The sequence below is a fragment of the Hetaerina americana genome, unplaced genomic scaffold (assembly GCF_022747635.1).
Source record: "Hetaerina americana unplaced genomic scaffold, ioHetAmer1.1.p SCAF_12, whole genome shotgun sequence".
Classification (NCBI taxonomy): Eukaryota; Metazoa; Arthropoda; class Insecta; order Odonata; family Calopterygidae; genus Hetaerina; species Hetaerina americana.
In genome coordinates, this window is record NW_027286292.1 from 11,053,877 (window position 1) to 11,073,873 (window position 19,997).

General features: G+C 41.8%; 1 protein-coding gene across 1 annotated transcript in view; it reads left to right on the forward strand.

The window, feature by feature from the left end:
• wts (serine/threonine-protein kinase warts) overlaps positions 1–19,997 on the forward strand; it is a 94,446-nt gene that overhangs the window by 54,740 nt on the left and 19,709 nt on the right. The window lies entirely within an intron of this gene.

The following is a 19,997-nucleotide window of genomic DNA, read 5'->3' on the forward strand; positions in this document are numbered from 1 at the left end:
TATTTGTTGTTATCCCTAAACTCGCTCATGCCAAACCAATTTTCATCTGCGTAGGGTTGAAGTTAGAAAGGTCAATCCGAATGCAAAAGAGGGCAGCTTGATGACATAGGCAAAGGTTTGAAGTAAGGGCATGAGGTTGACGTACTATAAGTATTGCTTGTACGCGTCTCGTTCTTGAATAGCAAGCAACACGGATTTGACTATTTTAATATACAGGTATAGTTTTCAAACTTCTTTTCTGCTTTATATAGTCTTCAAACTTTCAAACGTTTGACGAGGCACGGACCAAGATGCGAAGTCAATCACAACAGATCCCAAGGTTGGTGAAGAGCAAGAACTGCTCTGGTGGAATAACTAGAAATCTTGTTTAAATCTGCCATATATGCGCACAGAAAATTGAAATCATCACTCTTAAATAACCCTGCTGTTTGGAATAAATTGCACGCCAAAATGTTGCCTTCATTTTCCCCATCTAAAATCTATTTTTATCCTTGCGTCGTTAATCCTTTTTCTCTTTTAATGTAAAAAATAAAATTGAAAAATTTTAACACTATATAGTAATATTAAAAAACAACTAATTACGAGAAAACATTAGTTCTTAACAATCTCATTCACCAGCGTCATTGTGTCTACACCTAACGTAGTCTCTACAAGACTACCCTAAATAGATTCTACAAATAACCCTCTAAACCCGCTTTAACAGGACTCGCGTCCGGTAGGAATGGAGTACTCCATTTACTAGGGACCAGATCACAGGTATACTGTATCATATATAATTAGAAATCTTTTGTGAGGCAGCTCCTAAAGTGGGCAAGCATTTCAAGCATCTTTATTGAAATAATGCAAATCAATGACGGCTTGCTATGAAAAATCGCTGGCTTTGGTCCCAGCGACCCCGTGTGGGCATAAACTCATCTCTGCGCCGCGATTCGCTGCGAAAGAGGGCGGCGCGGCCCTTTGGGGGGCGGCGTAGAGTGGTGGTCGGCCGCTTGGAGACCGTCCCTCGGTTCGCGCGCTCTTCCCCCGCCACGCCACCCGACCGCACCCCCCGCAGGCAGAAACACCTTCCCCCGCTCCCCTCCCATCCGTGGGCCTTTTTCATGATCTCCTTTGACTGCGGTCACGTTGCCCTCGTTCACGGAGATGACCCTCGTCATGATTGCGGATCTCTCGCTTCATTCGACATGATGGAGGACTTGTGGAGAGCTCATTTTCCACCCCTTAAATGATGCTACATCACTTTTACGAAGCAGTTAGCTGTTATCTCGTTGCATTACAGGAAATTACAGGAATTTCTACATTACAGGAAACGCCTCGTTAGCACGAATTGAAAGGATCTCCATTCCCTTGGCGTGAAAAAAATATTAGCGGTAACATAAATTTCCCGTGAATATATCCTAGGAAATCTCTTCCAGGTCTCACTTTGACCTTGGAGAATACATCTGTGTGTTTGCTGCTGCCATATAGCAATCGCTTTCTAGATTAGGGGAAGAACTGAGCTGACAGCTAGAGAGTTTGATAATGCGGAATTAATTGAAAATAGACTTGAATAAGTTACATGCTGTGAGCCTAACTGTAATATAATCGAAAGTGCCAGGCCATAATTGGTAGAATGCACGATTTATAAAAGTAAATTCATTAGGTCCCCATTCTAACGAAATAATTGTTCGGGGATCTAATACTGGGACTTCTTAAAAAATACTACAAGATTCGATATGCTACGTCATCAATCTTGTTTCGTTGAAAATTACTGAGGTATATTTTAATACGTATATGTTTATCATACTGGGCAGGGAAGGGACGTTATGTGCTGTAAGTCAGCCCCCAACGCCCATGGATGTTGGCATGGGCGATAAAGGGACGCAGATTGTTAGACTATCGGCGAACTTTTGAAGAAAACTGATTTAAAAAATCAAAACATTTACCGCGTTATTTACTCTGTCAGCATGACCTCCACTGTCGTGTTTTCCCGTGTCCTGGTGGAGTGTTCGTCCATCTTTTTGGTTCGTCCTCCCTACCCCTTTCATTTAGAATTAAAACAGTCGTCGTTGAGAAAAGAATTGTTGCAAAGAGGTTTGTAGAACCTCCCTTCCGCCACCCCAAAAATGTGTATTAACTGGATGAATATGTGTTCACCTTACATCTAATCGTTAACAAAATATACGAAATGCCATAGGTCTATATTCTATCATTATGTATTCCTCACAATTTTCACCCTCCAAGAATCTTAGCCCTCGTCCGCTTTATAATGATTCTTATCGGATATTTCCTATTTTATTTGGCCTAAAAACCGTAGGTACCGATGTAGGTTTCAATTCGCCAAAAATTGCCTGAAAGATCATTGTCTCCCACAGCGGAACGAAAAACTGGTATATTTTGCGAAAAAGTATGTGTACAAACTAAAGCGGTCCGATAATGTATTTTGCGAATATTCAGCTATTGAGCAGGACTAGGTTATTGTAATTCAACGTGTTGTAAGGACAATTTTCCCCAATTAACTTATGAAAGTATGCTACTAAATACTTAAATGCCATAATTAATCTGATTATGATGCAGTGACTTCGAAACCTAAATCTAAGTAAATGCATCCCTTTCGGAAAGCTGTTATTATTTCAGACAGTATTATGTTCAATTTCCTCCATATTGTCTAAATTGTTTAGCATTTGGTACCTAATAACATTTATTGTTGAAAAGCGGGAGACCCAAAGGCGGGCGTCAGCGAAAGTCGAGAGTACCCATTCTACTTAATATAATCCTTGCCCGTGACAATATTCGGGCCCGAAAACGACCGGTTGGGACGGTGAGTCGGCCATCGACGAAATGAGTGTCGTTTTCTAGCTTTAGTTGTCTTTTCACCCCAGTGGAATTTAGTTATCCACGGCCTCTTTTCCACATCCCTGTGCCGCGTTGGTCCATGCGCCTTGCCGGCGACATGATCCAGTGGCAATGGAATTGCATTCCTATTTTGATAGGTCTCCGTTGGCGCTTCACGGGGAAGAAACAAGATGTTCATAGTAATTTTGTATATCGGGTGATATTTATTAGGGGAGGCGGCCGAAAGCCAAGCCATTAGGTGGTTGGGAGTTAATAGGATTTCGATTGGTGGAAATGGGGCGGAGAATAAACCCGGCGACGGTATAGGCTGACTCCTAACGAAAGACGGCAAAGAGAGTCACACCCAAAGAAATGACTGAGGTGGAAGGCCGCTTATCTCCATGAAACCTGTAATAGCGGCCGGATGATTCTCCGCCTGCGTTCGAACACGACCTTCTGCCTGGGAAACCAGTACACCCTTTTCCAATCACAAGTCTATATTTTGTCTTTATGGCCATAGAAAATTACGTTTTTCGTCTCATCTGGTAATTGCTGAGCTAGCGTGTTTTTTGTCCCACGTTGAGCGTCGAGTGTGCACTCGGCCTCCCAACCGAAACGAGGCATTAACGTAGGTAATTTCCTGATTGGATGGACCATAACTTTTATTCCGTATCGCTTGGAGTTCTTATTTGCCGTAAATATTTTCCCTTTCAGTTCCTCTAGCTTCTTATACTTGCTTTCATGCCGTATTAAAATCGTATTCGCTTCCGTCCTTTTCCCCACGTGCATAATATCCCTTCCATCACAGCCTTTATCTTCCTGCTATCTCTCAATTTCTCCTCCGTCCGCTTCTTCAGGTTTCCTCTCAATGGTGAAAGGAAAAGTTAGTAACGTTGCTAGGGGAGGTGACCGCCAGCTAAGGTCATAAGGGAATTTTCTCCAGCTTTATCAAGTATGTTCGTGCGTTATTCTTTGATTAACACTCCATTAGGCCCCCTACCAATTTCATTTCCCTTCTCATAAACCCATCTATGTTTTTTCCTAAATCGGGGATCGGGATGTTGCGGTGTGGTGTATTTACTGACTTCTCATCCAGGGGGTTCGGGTTCGAATCCTGGAGTGGGCAGAATAGTTCTGTGTTATTCTGATGCTTATGTGGAGAGCACTGTAAGTGAGGTACGCCGCCCGCCCGATGGACCGATATACTTTGATCCCTTTAGTTGGCGCGTTTTGTTAATAATAGGTTAATGCCGACGCCGGGTTTCTCTCCCACCTTCCCCCATTCCCCGAATATTTTAACGCTACCAAATTAACTACCCATTCCTAACAACATACCTTAGCTGTAGGTCGACTCTCCTTGTAACTGCTATTAGCTCCTCTTCTTCCACTTAAGTTGAAACTTCGCCTTTAAGCACAATGGGAAGCTAGCTTTCAGTCCACTAATTTTATCAATTTTTCTTCGTATCTTCCAATCTATTCTTATCCTCTTGTCTTCCCAAGTTTCGGGATCATACTCTTGACGACTCTTCATTTTTTATTACCTTACTTCTTCACTATATGCTAATCTCTCCTCTATATATTTCTTAATGTTCCTGCCAATTCCTTCCTCTTAGAATAGCTTCTTTCGTCGGCGTAATTCTTCATGTTCTTGAGAAGCCTTTGCTATTTGTGATAATTGTATATCCCAATCTTCTAAAGCACTAATCTTGTGAAGAATTGAACTTTTTTATTACCTGACTTTTGTTTGATCATCTGCTAACTTAATCGACGTGATCAGCTCCCTGCCCGCGTTCGTTCCGTACCAAACCATCTCATGCCTCGGTCGCCATAATTGCATGAAAGTTAGAGCACCGGCGATAACGGTCAACGTTGTTTTAATTCCCTTCCTGTCACCTCATCCCAAATCTACCTCCGCAACCCATACTCGCGCTGGTTAATTCATATAGAGGTTTCCGATAAGTTTTTTATTCTTTCATTGTGTTCATTATTCCGCGATTCCAAGAAAGAAACATAATCTGGCTGTATTCCTTTACGCGCATGCTCTTACTACTGCAAGGTATGAAGTGTCATTTTTTCCTTTCTCCACCCAAACTGATAACCACCTATGGAATCGTTTCCGCTATTATGCAACCCATTGTGCTGTTATGCTTCTGTTGATGAGTCTCTGCATTACCTTGGCCATTTGTGAAATTAAAAGCTATTCTCATTCACGTGATTATAACAATGTACATCCTAACAGGCCCACCCGCTATAACGTAGGGCTGTTCCACTTATTCCTTCCACCTTGAGTGTTTTCCCCCTGTGCTCTGAAGAATAATTTTCCTGCGTATCGTGTTCCGCCGGTGTAGTTTTCCCTTATCTGCATTCTGACAATTGTAATACCTTCTTACATAGCGCCTCACTAAATCCTCACCCGGCTCTTACCATTGCATTTTTTGGCCCTCTTTGCCTCTCAAAGACGTTAATTGTTTGCAGAGTTTGTTTTGTTGAGATAATGGCTGACCCTCGATTCACCCAACAGATATATGAGAGAAGAATAAATGGCTTGATAGGATGCGGCTGAATGAAGAAGTTTTGGGTGGACGTGGTGGAAGCGGTCCATAAGACGAGGGATATTGGTGGGCTCAGGAGCAGGAGGACACGCGTGAAACAATGGATGGATATGATATGTATGTGTATCGTATGGATTTTCATTTAAATTTTTGCGAAATTCACTCCACAAATGCATTAAAATTTGAGCATCTCAAGCAAATCATTGCATCACCATTATTCCCTTCCAGCCAACACGTAGGCGATTGGCAGGTGTTGAGATATCTGCCTTTAATTAAAACATTGAAGGCCGTTATGGCTTATTTGAACCCCCTCATCGTATTTGGATGGGGAAATGGCAACAAGGTCTTTCGATCAAAATGTTTGAGGTCTTAAATATAAGTGTCTCGTGCTCTCAAGCAAATCAAGGTGACAAATCATACATTCCATTTTCGTTAAGCAGCATTTAGTTAGGCCTTAGCGATGATTACCAAGTGTTGGTTCATAACATAAGAGAATTAGAGTGGATGGAATGAATGCAAGGTAATGAAAGTATCATTAGTAGTATAGTAAAATTAACTGAAATATTACTAAATAATGGATTCGACGCGACTGTTAGTTTATGAAGGCACTGAAATTCTATTAAGCATATATTTTTATACGATGTTACCTTAAAGAGCTCTTGTAAAGTGTTCATCAAATAAATACGGTAATAATAAACTTAAAAGCGCTTATCGACTCCTATGCTTTTATTCTCATTAATTTAATACTTAAGAGCGCAGGGTCATTCCTAACTTGTGGTATTTATTCTCAAAATCATCTAGTGCCGACCGAACTTTATTTCGCTCATTCACACATTGTTGGCACTGGGTGAAGAGCACATGTGAAAAGAGCGAGTGAACCGCGATGGAGTATCATCTACCCATATCGGATTCGCATTTCGGAATACGATTCTTTAAGCAGTTAATGGATTCGCGCTCAGCTGTCGAATGTTTTTAATGAATTTGTATAGGTAAGATCCGTTGTGTATTCGCGTATTAGCTCATAACATTTAAATTCGAGCAATAGCGCACAAATAACACATCCTGCATATATGCTGTTCTCCGGTGTCATTTGCTTTTTTTTGCTTCTGGTGTATCGTCTCTGTAATATTTCGCTCTTTTTGTGATTCTTGAATAGTTCTGCGGTTGCAGTAAACGCTTCTCCATTCCGCGTATTTTCAAAGTAAAGATGAACCATTTTCTTCCTGAAATACGTTCTTTAAAGTCCAGGCAATGCTGCGACAACGTAATCCAATTCACTTGACTCTAAGTCGTAACATGTTACTTTCGGGTGAGGAGGGACGTATCTTATATTTCGAACGATAACGAAATCCTTGTAATCACAAAATTAATGGAACTGTATTCATCAAGTATAGGAAAATATTGAAAGACAATGTTAATAAACAGTGGTGAGTAATGTATTAAATCTGTGGCCCAAGTGTATGTATCAATACATACTTCCAGACAGGGTTAGAAGACATTCGATCATTCCTTGCCACTACGTATGCAGTATTTCTTCCGCAATATGCATTGCGTATGCATTCATGTATAATTGGCGTATGTTGGTATGCATTTTAACTGTAATCGATCATTTGAATGGAAGCCGTCCAAAATTAAGAGTGTAGTTATCGTACTGATTTAGGCCTATACTAGATCTGTAAAAAAAGGACTTTCAATAAGTACTTGATTTTATTATTTACCTTTTAATAATGCGTATGGCCTTAAAAATACAGCCCTTGACTGCCAACACAAGGCTTGCAACGTTTTGCCGCGGTCGAATGCCGCCTGGAACGCTTCTTTCGTGATAGCCTTCAAGACAGCGGTACAGTTTTGTTGGATGTCTTCAACAGTTTCAAATCGGCGTCATTTCAAGGTGGATTTTCAACTTGGGAAATAGGAAAAATTCCGCTGGAGCAAGATCCTGTTTGTATGGTGGCTAGGGGATCACCGGTGTGCCGTTTTTGACCAAAAGCACGGTAACAATCAATGTGTGCGCCGGTACATTGTCGTGAAGAAAGCACCGAGAATTGTCTCCCTAGATATGTGGTCTCTTACGCAATAGTGCGTGGTTTAACTCTCTCGTAACCTCTGTATAGTGCTGCCCATTCAGTGTTTGTCCTTATGGGAAATATTCATAATGAATAATCTCTTCCCAATCGAAGAAAACGGTCAACATCACCTTCACGTTCGCTCGCGACATCGAGCTTTTTTGGGTCGTGGGGGAGATGGCCCCTTCCTTTGTGAATACTGGGCTTTGGTTTCTGTATCATAAGAGGAAACCCAGGGTTCTTCGCTTGTGATGCTTGGTTTTATTAGAAGTTTCGGTTGTCGTTTGAAACATCGAGCAGTTCCTGACTAATCTCAAGACTTCTTTGCCTCAGTTGATCCGTTAAACCTCGCGGCACAAATTTGGACGCAATGAGCTGCATGCCTAAAATTTGTCAAAATGGTGAAACGCTATCCAACACTAATATCAACAAATTAATTGGCAATCTCCCTGACGGTTAACCTACGGTTTGCACGCACTAAATCATTCACACTATTGACGTCGATGGTCGTCCACTTCTTGGTTCTTTATTGGTCGAGGTTTGTCCAGACTGAAAGCGGTTGTACCGACGAAAACACTGTTCACGACTTTTAGATTCATTGCCGAATGTCTCTTAAATCATTGCACAATTTACAGTCGCTCTTTTATCGATGTTTAAACAAAATTCAATGCACACGTGCTGCTTCTCTAACACCTTCATTCCTACTGACAGAAGATTTTGTTCAGCAAGCGTCTGCAAACTCGGACAATAATCACTGTTGTGCGAAGACAAGTCGAGATAAGGCCACGAGCGCTGTTTCTCAAAGACGCTGCTAGAAGGCGACACCACTGATAGTGATCCGTCGGGCCGTGTAAAATGCGGCCCCCATATTTAGATGGCAATATGGGAGAGAAAAGGGATGCGCACGGAGTACTGAACATATGGGTAGATATGTACTTTCGTAAGTATTTTTGCAGTCTTGCTTTCCAGTCTTAACTCGAGGATTCTGGTTACGCTAGTGGCAGTATTGTAGATGCGAAATATTTTTCCTGTATTTTAAAAATGCCATTCAGCTGTATCCTGGAGAATCGACGAACGGGGGATCGGGATGTTTCGGTGGCCTAGGTACTGGCTTCCCACCCAGAGGTTTCGGGTTCGAATCCCGGAGACGGCAGATGTTTCGCAGTGGCATCCCGATCCCTACTCGAGGTGCTTTTTGAAGGCACTGTGGGGGTGGCCAAAATCCGAGTCTCTCATCTTCGACCTGAAGACGCCGAATGCAACTTCGGCGAAACTGTTGTCAGCATTAAACAACCACGCGGTGAAACCCCAGAATGCTTCGCACTGTGAGTGATTTCGTCGGATGGGACGTTAAGCGGCGGACCCCTTGGTGTCTTTCGTTATGAGTAGGCTAATGCCGACGCCGAGTTTCTCTCCACCCGTCTTTCATCCTTTCCTGTCCTTGCCTAATGTCGCAAATGACCTCAGCTGTCGGTCATCTCCCCTAAAACTACTAATACTACTGACAGAACGGAAAGGTCTTCAAAGTGAGCTCCTACTTCAAATATTTCCGAGATATTTGTGCAGAACCTATTTTAAATAGATCCGACGTGGTAGTCCAGGGATAGAGCATTAAACAGACCGGAGGCCCCGGGTTCGATTCTCGCCCTGCGCAAGCACGCCTCTGGTCACTCTCGGCGTCATTTACAGTTTATACTTTTCCGGTACCAGATCTTCCTGGGAAGCCATAGTCGGCCCAAGGAAAGGATCTGGCCCCCTTACCGTGATGGATGAATTTTACACGCCGTTGGGCTTAGTACGTATTGGGTACACGCTACCATCACCTATTTAATCGACCCTCTGGGTTGATAACTGTTTGTTTCATTTTATTTAACATAGGTTTAAGTCAAGACAGTTTTATCAGTTCATTGATTTTCCAACATTTATTGGGCATTTAGTAGAAAATGTATGTTAATTTTTGGCTGCTTAGTACTTTTTTGCAGTAGTAAGGTCGTTTTGCATCGTTTGAAGAAAGGCCGAAAGGTGTACTCTATTAAAGTTTGTCCATGCTCTATCTTCGTTTTGTGTTTTGCTGCTGTACAGGTGTATGCAATTATCCTAAAATGACAGTTAGAAATATCGAATAATTGCATGTGAGCGAATCTTAACGGATTCGTTTAATTAAGTCTATAATTACGACGGAGCTATTATAAAGAAAATGACTACTCAGAGCCAGATGGAATTGTTTTCGCTACTCCAGCCTCGCCGCGAAGGCGTCATTTCCTTCCGCGAATGGCGGGTTTTTATTTAAGCGCGGCTCACTGCTGGGCTGAAATGAAGGAAGTGTTTCTTTATTCAGCCTCCAAAAAGCGGTCCTGTGTTTATCACCCGTATAACATTACCGCCTTATTATTGAGATGGCGACGCGCTTTTTTAATGAATTCTCACGATTAGGGCTTAGAGCGTACCTATGACAAATGCTAATTGATCGTACTGGTTTTACTCGCGTGTACATTTGTGGCTCGTTTTTTCCAAGATTGAAGGTGGAAGCTCTTTTGATCATTGCTGGAAAATTTAAATTGAAGACATTAGAAATGTATACGAATGCCTGGTAATGGAGTGCGCGCATGTTATTTTTTCCATTCGTGAAATTAATTCCTCAGCCTGGGTCCTGTTAGTAGAGCCAAGAACATATGGTGAATAACATTCCTATATTACGTATTTCATTAACTAGTTTCTGTGATACAAAATGGAAACTAAAATCGTGGAATTTACAGGCTGTTTGAAATTATATCTTAGTTAATTCTCAATTTTATGTGGACCATATATAAATCGATTTTCGTCGATATCCGTGTCGGTAGATATTTTTATCGATATGATTAACATAATTTGGTACATTCTTAGGTGAGTCATTCAGGCATTTTTGGAAATTACTAAAAATCAGGAAAACTCGGGAAAAGAATCGACCCTTTTGAAAAGTCTGGTGTGCGGAATGCAAATCATTATTTTATTTTGACGCAGAGTTGTAGTCTAGTTGTACAATAATTTGAATCTAGAAAGTAAGTGGCCACCCTGTTCAAATTTATTGCCCGGCCATCTGAGTGCTGTTCCGTTTCTGCGTCACCGATCTTCTTAGTGAGTGATCATCAGCAGCTTTTGCTGGAGAGCTACGTGCGATAGTAGAATTTATGTTCAGTCCTGACTCGTGTCGCGATAACGTAGAAGCGCGATCTACAGAATCAGGCAAGCGTTCAAAAAGCACTTTAGAGACTTGTTTTAAATTTAATGAAAAAAAAATATTTGAAAAATTTATAACTTTGAGATTTCGCAAACTTTTATCGTAATGACTATTAAAATTTGTGTATTGTGCATATTAGAAGGAATTTCACAATTCCAGCATTACTCTGATATTTCGAACGTAACGAAAAATTAGGTTCCCTACCGATTAACAAAAAAAAGATGCTGCTGGTTGCCAGTTATTTGAAAATGAAAAACTAGGGTCCGTGTTTCTTGTGGTCGTTTTTCCGTCATTCGGCAGGGAAATTTTTTTTTGCATTGTTTTACCTACAAATCCGCTGATAATGACGAATATGATATGTTCTAAGAAGGAATGTCTGGTTGCAATTAGGTTTTTCAATCACACTTTTAGCGTACTAGGCTATGTTTCGATCTCAACTTGTGCAAGGGAAGTAAAGCCTTAAAGCCACCGGTGTTGTAGTTCGTAACACATTATTCAGTTGGCCCTCTCCGCGGGAAGATGTAGGGACTTATGGAATGAATACCCTAGCTGACTCTTCATGTCTCTTCTCATATTCTTATCCTTGCTTTCGACTCTCGTTTTGTTGAACTACTCTCATCCCATTTCATTTTGCAGCCCCTGCACCCCTATCTTCTTTTAGTAATAATATTTCTTGCGCATAATGGGCCTCCTTTGAACTTGATCTTAGTCCATAATATTTATTTCACACTACATACTTTCGGTGCAATTCTTCTAACAAATTCTTTAAACCAAATCCTTTAAAATGTGTGCCTCCCATGATGGACTCGTTGTAAAAGTGACCCTTCCGTGAATCACATGCCTCAAGTTCGATCTCGTATATTTAGTGATGCGTTTCCTACGTTTTAGTGGGAAACTTGATATTTCAGGCAATGTGGTCCAAGCTGAAGGCCAAGGAGGACAACCGAAGTTTACCTAGCGATATGATAATCTCCTCTCCTCCCTGTATTTGGTATGACGTTAGTTTCCGTTTTAGAAACTGTGGACACGAGAATCCTTCATCGATCGTCATCATGATACCTCAACGAGCTTCTCCTTGTCGCCTTTACCAAGGCAGCTAACATTTTGTTGCAATCACTTAACTGCCTTTTTTGTTTAATTTCAGTGTCAGATGCTTGAATTCTGGAGTTTGTTGCGAAGTTCCCTTCCACTGTCTCGTAACATTTTACCATTACCTACCCGTATCGTGGAGCTCTACTCTCACCTTTCTGAGCTGGATGAAAGACTTTTTGAATAGTCGGGTATAAAGAGTAGTCATAAATGGAGTTAGCTCTAATGTAGTAGAAGTGTTATCGGGCCTTTTTTACTCCTTCTTTACGTTAACGCGGTCAATTCCGTAGTCACTGGTAAGATACATTTACTTGCCGGCGATGCAGTGGTTAACAGAGAAATCTGTATTCCTGAGGATAAAACAGCGTTAGCAGATGACCTAAACGCTAAACAACACTGGTGCGACACGTGGTAATTCGAATTTAACTTCAAAAAGTGCGTAGTGATGAATATTTGGAAAAAGCAATTTCCTCCCGAACGCCTACTGCATAAGGAACACCGAAATGAAATATGTAGATTCGATTAAATACTTAGGCGTTACCCTCCCTCACGATCCCTCTTGGGTGAAATATATACGGGGAATAGGTGGACAAGCTAACAAAAAATTAGGATTTATTAGAAGAATACTGGGTAAATGTGATGAAAATATTGAAGCTAAATGTTATCGTTCGCTGGTTAGGCCTAATTTTGAATATCCTGCTAACATGTGGGATCCTTTTGAAGTTGGATTGATTGCCGAATTGGATCGTTGCAGCTTAGAGAGGCCAGATTTGTAAAAGGTTGTTATAGCAAACTGAGAAGCGTATGGAAATTATTAGGAGGAGCTAGGCTGGGAATCATTCACGGAGCGAAGGTTAAAACACAGATTTAGTCTTGCATAAATTGGGTGTCTCTTTAGTAATGATATTGGAAATGAATTTTTAGCCCCATCATACTGCGGTAGGCGAGATCATGTCAATAAAATTAGAGAGATTAAGTGTAGGAGGATAGATTTAAGATTTCATTTTTTCCTCGAACGATAAGGGATCAGAATAACGTTGTCTGACCGCGCTAAGGGGGAAAATATTCGGATTAAAATTAGTCTGGAGTCTATTCACCCCCTGCCATACACCCTAGCGGTGACTTGTAGGTATTGACAACATTAATTACTTGTCCTAATCAAACCCTACGTCGAATAATCAGCATCCTACTCTCGATGGATCTTGATGCCATCTCTCCCACACCCCCTTCGTCTCACCGGTGTAAACACACCTGTGGAGGAATTTGCCATCTCCCTGTGATGCTTCCTCCTGTCTTGTTTCCATTCACCCTGTGCTTGCCGCCACTTGCAACCACTCGGTGACGCCCCCTCGGCGAGAATGGCTCTCACCCAGGGTGTGGGAAGGAAAGTCGCTCGGATTGGCGGAGCCAATGCCTATCGCGGAACTGACACTCCCGGTCAGTGCCGATCAGTTTACAAATCTCTGGTGGCCGTGTCGTCATTCGCTGAAATCAAGAGTCTATTCCGAGGAATTAGCTAAGGAATGAATGATGCATTTGGTTGTCATAATGTATTGGTTTTTAGGGCTTTTTCTTAGGGTTCTACTAGACATTTTCCACCGTCGTGTCCTTTGCGCAGAAAGGATATTGCGTAGCATGCATTGGTAATAGGACGTATAGAGATTGGTCGTCATTCAATATACCCTCGTACGTCTCTCACGCTTCGAAGGCACAGGTTATGCAATATTTCGATAGTCACCTGCGATTTTTAGGTATTATCATATTCCGATGTTTTTCCGCCAAGGGAAGCGACAATCGGAAGCAATTTGTTGTTTATTTATTTATTTGTGTATTTATTTACTTATTTATTTATTAATAAAATGGAACTGAGGTTCTAATCATCTTGACAGTGGTGCAAAATGACCGTAGCTGTCGACGCACCCTATAAACCCCCAACAATACTACTTGTGACATTCCCATTAAAATTAACCGTCCACATTGACCACGTTCTACAGGTTTCAGGCTTTGAAATACGATCGGCTCGTATTTTCTCGTTTTTTTTAAATTTAATTATTTCATATGTTATTAAGAATATGATTGCCCTTTGGGAGTAATCCCCCATAGTCCCTCATAAAACATTCATTTCTTCCACCTATCTTATATGATAGCATGCTTGACAAGTTTTCCTGGAAGGCTTCTTACAGTGTATTTGGCTTTGAATCCTTGCAGGGTTATGATCGCTTTGCAGTACTTTTCCTTGAAATGAAGGGTCCCAAGCTTTACCAGTGGCCTTAAGCTTTGGTTGTCTGTTATAGCCCTGTAGGTATATATAGGTCAGTCCAGTGGCGGATAAACGGGTCTTACCGGAGCAGTGCTTTCTTTTGGGTCCATGGACCCAGTCAACTGAGGGCTGACTGACAGATAAACGTGTGTCAAGGGTCCATCTGGACACCTTCCTTGGCATGATATTTCCTTTATACGGTTCCAGTAGGTTGCTTAAAATTACCAAACACCCCAAAACTAAGTAATAACAAAAATAAATATGATTCCAACAAAACTGTTACTTCTTACTGACTTCAGTTTTTCCCCCTCACTGGCCATGTGTGTAGCTACTTAGGAGGGGAGGAGAAACCTTGCGAAAAAAATACACGAGAATTTCGAAACTGATTCATTCGTTATTTGTTTTGATAAAACTCTCATTCCAAATTTGATCCCGTAAATAACACGTTTTCCTCGTTATAACCGAGTTCGTGCGTGTAGTGTAACCCACGTGAACATCTCTCGTCTCCTGGAATCCACCGCCAGTCATATCTGGGACCGGTAGTTTGATATCTTCTGTATGTATGACGTCTAGGCTTCGTAGTCCCTGCTCGACATGAGAAATGGGAAGCGTGAACTTTTGCTTGAACTTCGGTGTACTTAGAGCGAATGGGTTAGAAATTATTCTATCGTTCCTTTATGCCTCTTCATCTTTATCTTTGTCGGAAGTATCAGTAATTATTAACGCAGGGCTGATGCATTAAAATGTATAAGTTACGGTGTGCAATGTTTATACGAAATCACATTGTGATGTTAAGCCATAGAGTTTGACGCTCAGTATTTCAATTTCAATATTGGAACTCCAAAAATATAAAGGCTTAGGAGTATAGAGTTCCTTGCCCAGACCTCCTTGGGCAAGTTTAGGCAAGTAAATACTGGTTATCAGTTTTTATAACCGTTCACCTCGTGCCCTTTCGGCATAACCGCAGTACAGAAAGCCCAATTACAGCATTGTTTGAATGTTCTGATTCCATTTTTCTACTGTCCTCCATACTGCACTGCACTCTCGTTCTTACACGCCCCTGTCACATTCGTACTCTGTTTCATGATTGCTCTCTGATTTCCGAGACTTCGGCCAATGCTAACAGTCAGTCTCCCCGACCACATTCATCTGTGACATTCCCCGTGTACCCCGTCTCAAATCATTGGGTTTCCCCCATATATATTATAATATAGTATATATATATATATATATATATATATATATATATATATATATATATATATATATATATAATGATCACCCAACAGGAATGTGATATTTATCTCTTTAGCTTAAGTCCTCTATATCCACCTCCTCTTCTCCTATGTTCCCAGCATACCTCCGACTAATTTATGTGCCATCTTGCGTTCTTTCCTCTGAATTTTACCCTGAGAGAATGGCGAAAATGCTTTGAAATGTGTTCGCTTTGGTTCACTCGGGGATCGAGATGGTGCGGGGGCTAACGTACTGGATTCCCACCCTGAGGGCGCGGGTTCAAATCCCGGCGGTGTTGAATATTTTTCAGAGGTATCTCGATCCCTACTTGAGGTGCTTTGTGGAGGGCACTTTGAGTGAGTACGGCGTCCGTCGGATGGGACGTTAAGCTGCGGACCCCTTGGCGCCTTTCGTAAAGAGTAGGCAAATGCCGACGCTGGGTTTCTCTCCACCCTTCGTCCTTTCCTGTCCATCCCTAATGGCGCAAATGACCTCAGCTGTCGGTCGCCTCCCCTCAAAACTAATACTACTACTTTGGTTCACTCGTTACCAAAACTTTGCTCTGTAAAGAATTAACATTAATCTAGTTCTGGAATAACCTTGTTTAAAAAAAAAAACGTGAAATACCCGTTCTCTCTGATGCGCATCAGACTCTCTGAGAAATATTTTCCAGTTTTCGTCGAAGTCGGTGACAAATCAAAAGTTGGCCCAACCACCATCTTAATGTATGAGATACAGCGGCACCTTCGTCGTTCAAGTCGCGCGCCCTCCCTCCGTTCCCCCTAGGTCCTCCCCCCATCCCCAAGGTACCCAATGCCGCGGGGGCAGCGTTCGTCCACTTGGATCGGGGTTTCCCCGTTTCACTCGGCCGAGGCTCTCGATGTGGTGTGGAGTGGGAGCGTTAACGCCTGGCGTCCGGCGAAAGGTGGAATGTGGGTCAACACCTGCCGCCCTTCTTGCACTCGCCCCCCCACCCGATCCAGCCTCCTCTTCCCTTCCTGCCCCCCCTACCTATACCCACCGCCGATCTTCCCGGCCAGCGCGTCACGCAGCGTTGCCGGATGTCCATGGCAGGGTGTCGCTTTTGCACGCGTCATTCGCAAGGAATGCGTGCGTGTGTGTTGTGTCGGAGGCTATCCGTCAAGTGTCGCCCGTGCGCGAATCAATTCCCTCGTGCACCCCCATCGTAGGAAGTGCACCGTCCCCCTTCCCAACCCTTCCTCTAACCCCCCCCCCCACGCCTCCTCCGTCCTCCCTCGCTTCCTCCTCCCTCTCTCGCCTCGTGTCGTAGTCTCCAATAATGATCTCGCCTCCCATCTTGACGGCTGCCAAATGGGCAGCGCTTTTGTCGGCGGGTGCGGATGTGTTATGGGCTGGTCGCTTGTGTGGGCCCGACTGCCGAGAATGGGAGGAAAAATGTGAAACGCACTTTGCTTGATGCCCCCTGAGCTGCTTAATTGATTAATGACAACGATAGCGTGCGAAAGATTGGTGTGAAATACCGTTCGCTAAATAAATGCTTTTATGTGTTCCGTAACAATTTAGTTGATTAATCGAACGCGGAGATGTTTGTTTCTGTCTGCGTACATTTCGATTCCCAGATAATTCCATTTAAAATTTTTCAAAGAGCAAGAAATACTTAAGAAATGCATTCGTAATCATTGTTCCTAATTCTTTGCTAAGTGGGTGGCATGGGATGTTGCAGCTGCAATTTTATTCCTCAATAATCCAAGTATTTTCTGAACGTTGAATTTTTTTCGATGAATTTATTCTGCCCCCCTCCCCTTGCATTTCGTATTCACTTTTTCCCCTCTGCGTCGCGTTTTGGATTTAAAATCCTGACAAAAAAATATGAAACTCAAGAATTTCTGCAAGAGTTTTGTGAACACCTGGTGCACTTATTACTGTTATGAAAGAGGTCATAAGATTCATCAAGTTGGCAACAGTATGATCATAAGACTACGACGGCAATCCCAGAAGTACCCGACCCAATAAAGAAAAAACAAAAATTTTGGAAAAAAATGTATTTATTTTTCAAATAATCACCTTTCAGCTCGATACACTTTTCCCAGCGATGCTCAATAAGTTCGATACCCTTTAATAATAAGAACTGCCTTGCTCCTCAAAATAGCCATTAATTGCCGACATCACTTCTTCACGGTTGGGCTAAATCTGACGAATAGGGTGCATGAGGTAGCAATTCAAACTTACATTCATGAATTTTGGCCATTGCAATAACGGATTTGTGAGCTGGTGCATTGTCTTGATGAAACATTTTCTTCTCAGCTAAATGTGGCCGCTTTTGCTTGATTACTTCGCTCAAACGTTGCAATAAGATTAAGTTCGCATAAAAAATACTCGCCGTTGTTAGTTTTCCTTTTTCAAGATCGTCAATGAAAATTATCCCACGCGCGTCCCAAAAAACCGACGCCAAGGGTAAACCGACGCCGACCTTGTCTGCAGATGAAACTGTCTTCGCCTTCTTTGGACTCGGTTCTCCCTTTTGAATCCATTGTTTTGATTGTTCTTTTGTCTCGGGTGTGAAGTAATAGACCCATGGTTCATCCAAGGTTATGAAACAGCGCTTTGTAGCTGCGAGACTTTGCTAAACACTCAGTTGAAACATCTTCACGACCCTGGTTTTGCTCGAGTGTAAGCAAACGCGGCACCCATCTAGCATACAGGTTTCATGTCCAAATTTTAAGTTAACATGCGATTTACCGCATTTTTTGAAATGCCTATTATGTTTGCTAGCTCGCACACGTTCAGTCGACGATCATCCAGGATCACTTATTGGATTTTCTTCGCCGCTTCTGGAGTCGTCACCTCATTTGGTTGACCTATGCGATGCTCGTTTTGACAGCTCTTACGGCCTCGTTTTAACTCTGCTACCCAATATTTTACTGCTGTAAATGAAGGAGCAGACTCACCCCAAGTATAATCCAGTTCAGCTTTAATATTGGTTGGGCTGAGGCCTTTCAAATAAAAGTATTGTGTCACGTAACGATGACTATTTTTCTCCATTTTCACAAATTCACTGAAAACGTTCACTATTGATGGCTGCCAAGCAAGTACTAAACAACGTGGCGTCTTCAAACGTGAAACGTGCTTTATAGTTTGCATTTTTTTAAATACAGTGATAGTTTTCTAGCGGCTACAGCCATCTCTAGGTCAGGCCTGGTACCTCTGGGACCACCCTCGTATTTCGCGCTGTTACCCGCGCAAGAGATGTCAATGGGGAGTAATTAGGTGAATAAAAATGCCAAGTAATATCAAATCCAGTGTATTGCCAGAGTGAGATGAGTTTTATTGATACTAAATATTGTTTGAGATTCAATATCAACATTGGATAATATACGTATTTCTCTTACCGGTGATGAGGGTAATCAATTGGATGCCAAACCATCAATTTGTAAGACCCTTACCTCGTCAACTAGTCCACAACTCCTCATAAAATAAATTTAAGTGGCTGGATGACAAAATACGAATTAACTCGGATGTGCGGAATCTCTTAGTTGAATTAAAAAACTGTTCTCCTCCGCTCGAAGCAACATTCGAATGTAATGACTAGTAAACATCCTAATGAATCACCATAGAAGAATAACATAAATGCATATGGCCATTCGCAAGGAGAGAAAATAGAATATTGTGTGAAATTATTCCTTACGTGACTTAATTCCTAAGGTAGTCTTTTCAAGATATTCAGGGTTTAAAGAATATAAACAAGCCATTAACCTGAATTTAGCCAGAAGTAAAATGGCGTTTTAGGTAAAATTACCTGATATGATTACCTTTGTTATTAATATAAAATATCTGTTATTTCGCAGGGAAACATTAATGTTTAATATTAATTTTATGCAATAAAACGAACTGTAGATCGTACAAAATAATTACATTTATATTGATTTCCTGGGTTTTTAATATTGTTGATGGCATATTTCCTTTTTTATCTCATTAGACGATTTATAGATAACGAGAAACCTTTGCCGGTGCAAATGAATTTTATCCAAAATCTATTGACCAAATCCTCGATAAAATAGCGTAATTTGGGGTTATAGTGTGCAGATTTTTCCCTTTTATTAATTTTTTCATGTTACCTTGTCTTTGTATGCTTTTGTCTCCGCTGTCACATTAATGCAGTGATAAATGTCTCTGCCGGCCCCGGTGGTGGTAGGGTAACGTTATCTCCTGCCAACCCAGAGGCCGCGGGTCCGATTTTTGCCTGGGTGTTTCCCTTTACCTTGGACTTGGGTGTTTGTGATTGCCTTCAGTGTTGTATATAGAGGTTAGGTGGAAGAAGGCACTATATCGTAACAAGCTTGCTCCAATATACTAAATAAAATAAATGATATTTGCAGTTATGTATGGTCTTTCGTTTCTGAGACCTTTAATGTTACTTATCTTGAGAGTCTTATCGACCACATGCACCCAAGGCCTTCTCGGCCCGCCAAGGATTTTTCTCGACATGTATGAGTAATGAATGGTATGGTATGCATAATTATCAATTTTTGCTATACCCGCCTTGGGTGCAGCATTCCCTGCGGATGGTTACGACATTCTCTGGCAAGTTTTGGGCACTTTTTCCTAGCATGCTACTAGCGATGCCACCTTATACCCCAAGCTTTCTGTATTCAAAACAAACTAAATCTACATTTCACTGCGCCAGCCGTCACGCACATGATGGTGCGTGTCGGGGGTTGTTAGGTCACCAGCCATTAGAGAAATTGATGATTATTTGTGTTGCTTGTTATTTTGCTTATGGA